The following is a 5,071-nucleotide window of genomic DNA, read 5'->3' as shown; positions in this document are numbered from 1 at the left end:
CCGTCAAAGAAAATAATAAAAAAAGAGAGCAGCGGAGGGCTTTGGAAGAGGACTTAGAATGCAGGTATGTATAAAGGGGCTTTTAAAAGACGGGATCGAGGATTCCAGCCCTCGTGAGGAATTCAGTCCTTTGTTATTGGGAGTAGGACCCTTTGGGAAAGCAACGACGTTCAGGAGTTAGGCTACAATTCTGTGTGTGTTTTGAGTAACTGTTATAATTGACGGACTACTTTGCTATCGCAAATCGCCTTTGTTTACAGACGTATTGCAGATTGCAAGTTGATCATTTTGTGGTTCACTGCAGCGTTAACGCAATCCTGTGAGTTTAACGAAAAAAACAAAAATGTTGTAGATGATTTGAATGGCGAACAAATGTTGAAGGTTTTTGGATGAACTGGTCTATGAAATAGAGGAACAAAAGAGATTGGGGCTTATTAAGCGTTGCTGTAGATATTAGGAAAATTATTCTTGCTTTGCTAAAATGACAGAGAGAGAAAATAAAGATAAAACGACATTTTCACAGGAGTATCATACTCGTTTATTACTCTAGAAACTGTTTTCGTTCTTTCATTTTGGTGATGATAATTTCTTTTAAAAACAATTCTTTAAGAATGATGCTTCATCATGCGGCTTGTATATCCACTGAGAAACAAGTTCTTTATGTTCTGAATATCAAATCGTAATCTGTGGTAGAGCTTTTGCAATTAAAACTTTACTGAATATAGGCGCTAACGGTTACAAATGAAACTCCAGAATACTGCAGCACAGCAAATACAACTGGACACTGATTGCTATGAGATAACAACCTGGAATCACAATCAAAATAATTTTCAGTAGCAAAACATCAGAGTGTACCAACCTGTTAACCTTTACGTAATCCTTCACAATTGAGTTTCAACGACAGTGACTAGGACAGCTTTGATGTTGAATTCAATCGTGAACGATCTGTTTGTTTAGGAATCACCATCCCTGATGTAAAATTTCCAAAAGATATTATACAAACTTGCCATCATAAAACTGTCATACTATGGAAAATTAAAGTAAAAAAAGTTCAATTCTCTTTCAGTAAAACAAAAACAAGAAGACGTCTGCATATGTAAACGAGTAACTTTTAGGCTTAATGTAACGAAATATTAACATCAGGAAATATTCACACGTAAAACTTTTTGGTGATATTTTACTTGAATTGTGACGAAAAATCTAATGAAGTCCAACAGACAGTCCACTTAAGAGAAACCTCAATATCGGCTCGCCACATCAGAATTGGGGCTGATCTGCCCGTCTCGGTTTTCTTTCCACGAGAAAAAATGTGAATATTTCGGAATAAAGCCAATAAAAGAAATATAAAGGAAGAGTACAAAGACCGGAGAGTCGCATGAATTCCAGGTGAAATTCCATGCATTCATTCTCCCTCAACATTCATTATGCTTCCACTCGAACTTCTCATTTTGCCTTCTAGCCATTCACAGCCCCATCACTCCTTTTGTCTCAAGTTTTACGGTGAATACACATCCATTACGAAGATTTTACAGGTGAATGATTAATGCTCCTGACGCTTACTCGATCAGTGGTCCAGAAAATTCCTTCGGGATTTACGTTCTCGGCAGCCGGGAGAGAGAGAGAGAGAGAGAGAGAGAGAGAGAGAGAGAGAGAGTATGCAAATGCGTGAGGTAGGAATACATGGTAGCCCATCGAACTATAAGCTTTAAGACACGAACACTTATTGCTGTATTAGACTGCCTAAGAATGACTTCAGTCTTAGGAAAAGAAAATAAAAACGACATAATGGAAGTTTGTAGAATTTTACAGAACTCAAAAAAAAAAAAAAACTCGAGTTTTCCAAGCTATTCGAATTGCTTCAGTAAGACTTAACTCATGACATTAACCACTGGGAATATTCGGTTCAAATGCACGACCATTTCATTGAAAATTTCTCTGTAGTTTAACTGACGATGTTCTTTTCGTGTTTGTTACGTTGATTAAAATCGGCCATTGCATGCATACCTGCTACACATTTTTCTCCTTCTCTATGAATGTATATTTCATATATTACATGTCGTTAGATTCAATCAAAGATCGCGATGAAAACATTTCTATGTATAAAGAAAAATAGATAAAATGCTAACCAAAGGCATTATTAACTCTCTCCCTCTTGTTTTTTTTTTCTTTTTTTGTGAAGAGAAAGAACCATTACTACATCATTTAATGTTTCCATCAGGCCTTGGTTAATCTCTATATGGGCGTTTGGTTCTCCCATCCCATCGGCATCTCCATTACAGAAAGCATCTCTCTCTCTCTCTCTCTCTCTCTCTCTCTCTCTCTCATAGGACGTGATGACAGTCTAAATTTATGAATAGACGAGCTCAGAGCACTTTGAGTGTAGTACAAAAGGCCCCATAGCAAAGTCGGCTATCTGATACCTTACATTATTGTAATAATACCTAGCCTATTATCTCCAAGGAGGAAATAAATTAAGCATATCTGGAGGTAGATGTTATTACCAACATTCCATTCTGCTTTGTCTAAGTAGTCCAAACACACACACACACACACACACACACACACACTCTCTCTCTCTCTCTCTCTCTCTCTCTCTCTCTCTCAATGACATACTACAGGTGATATATTCCAATACCGAAGATTGTGAATCAAGATTTGCCATTATTTAAAAAAATTAATAATACTGGGCTTGATTCACTTCACGGCAAGTGATAAAAATGAGAGCCCTCATTTATATCTAAACATTTGGAATTACAGTGGACATTTGTTAATGCTGACCTTCTGACGACCCAACAACGCACCGGCGTAAGTTGAGAGCCTCTCTTATTGCGGCCATTCCTGTAGCCCTGAACTGGTGGAAATGCGTATCATAAAATCCCTCCTACCTCATGGAATGTTAAGGTTAAAAGGTTTCGGTGCAGGAGGTTTGCTTTTCAAAGAAGGAATGTGACTGGGCAGGTTACAAAGGCAAAGTGGAAAAGTAAAAGAAGCTGCTGATGTGCCATTTCCTTACAAGTCGCTTTATTGCTTCTTTCATAGTATATATATATATATATATATATATATATATATATATATATATATATATATATATACACATATGTACATATATACGTATATATATATACATATCTGATAAATGGAGCCAATAAACTGCCAAAATATAGAAAGAAATGACTATATTTCAGAGACTGCTGTCTCTCTCTGCAGGTAGGTAATGAATGAGAAAAATTACAGAAAAGGCGGTATCTATACCAAGAGATCCATCCACAGGTAGCCATTTTTACTGAGTCATCCCTGCTAATAATTCCTATTTATCTTCTTAAGCGTTGGTTGAAGGAAGTTTTTATCTATGATGTCTGAATCCCAGGTGCCCTTTGAGATGTTCATTGCCCCTCTTTGTTTAATCAAGGCTGACTGTATCATCTGCATTTTGTACCGACATTTGCTGTTATAAATTATACGTGACAATTCCAGTTTATTTGGTGGTTATGGTTATTTACATGGCTGAAAATAGCTGAGCTCCGTTGTCCATACCTAACTGGTCGTTATGTTGTATTGATCTCTCTCTCTGCTTTTCCTGTAAAACCAACGTAAGATTGGTCACAGTCCAGGCATGGGATTCCGTAAACTCCTGTGCCTTTGGGATTTGGCCAGGATATTTGGGTAAGTAAAGGCAAAAGGATTAGATTTTACCGTCCTAATCCCATCCTGGTGTGGAATTTGTATTTTATTGTTGGGTGTCTCTCTGGTCTTGTCTTGAGTGGGTCGGTAGAAAATAATGTTTGCTTTTTGAATCACTTTTTCAATTATATGCTCAGGATATCTTAGAGACGAACGTTGCTTACTAATGAGTTCAAATTCATTTTCCAGGAAATCTGGGAAAGAAATTCGTAAGGCTCTTAAGAACAGGTTGCTGGCTATGCCTATCTTGATAGAAATATCATAACTAAAGTAGTGAATTTATGAAAGTGAGAATGTTGGTTTTCTGTATATGGTAAATATGTATTCTGTAGCGTCTCTAATCATTAAAACATCAAGAAAATACATTTTGTCGTCTGTTTCTCATTCAACTTTAAATTTGATGCTGAGCACTAATGCATTTAGTTTTGAAAGGAATTCGTTGAAATTGCCCCACCTATTATCCCAAAATGTTATGTCATCTACATTTCTCATCCATGGCATGTTTTTGTGTTTTGTTGCATTATTACTATAGTTTCAAAGTATTCCATGTATAGACTGGCTAAAACAGGACTTAAGGGGCTACCCATGCTACACCCGTATTTTTGCTTAGAGAATGACTCCCCGAATCAAAATACATTATTAGATACACATAATTCAACTAGTTTTATTATCTTGTCAAGAGCCAGTGGGAAATGATCTTGGCAGGGGCTAATTTTTCCCTCAAAAACTGTAGTACGTCTTGTACTGGTACTTTTGTGAATGGGGAATTATGAGATGGAATTATGTTGTACCACAACATTTTTTCCAGTCATTTTTGGTCCATTATGGAATTCAACCGCCCTTCAATCTCATACTGGAATATCATTTATGATTCAGTTCCTTCTCAACCTTATTGGCTCCATTTATTGTAGAATATGCAGTTTTTAAATAATGAATCTAAAATTACCCTTTGCTTCGACTGGCCGCTGATAATCTTATCGTAATTTTTATTTAATACGCGCCGGAGAAGGTAACAGAATCAGCGTTAAAGAAACAAATTACTAGGCAATAATCATACAGAAAAGAAACTTATTCCACTACCACAAGTAACTCCATCAGGAGTCGAAAAATGTCAGAAATAGAGTTTTACGGTAATATGTTCTTGGGGTCAATGAAATTCCTAATAGGACTTTACTGACATAATAGCAGAGACAGCAAAAAAGACAAAAAAGACAAAAAAAGCAAAAAAAAAAAAAAAAAAAATCTGCTTCGGTTCGTGAGAGGAGACTGGTGAAGGGTTTTGTCGCTGATAACTTAGGTTTCAAAAGCCTCTGCTTTGAAACCTCTACTTATCACAATCAAGTTCGAGGGAGTTCTTCTCCAGGTAAATTCCACGTAAAGTGTATAT

This window comes from Macrobrachium nipponense, chromosome 5 (assembly GCF_015104395.2).
Source record: "Macrobrachium nipponense isolate FS-2020 chromosome 5, ASM1510439v2, whole genome shotgun sequence".
In the NCBI taxonomy this organism is placed as follows: domain Eukaryota; kingdom Metazoa; phylum Arthropoda; class Malacostraca; order Decapoda; family Palaemonidae; genus Macrobrachium; species Macrobrachium nipponense.
This window is presented reverse-complemented; position numbering follows the sequence as displayed.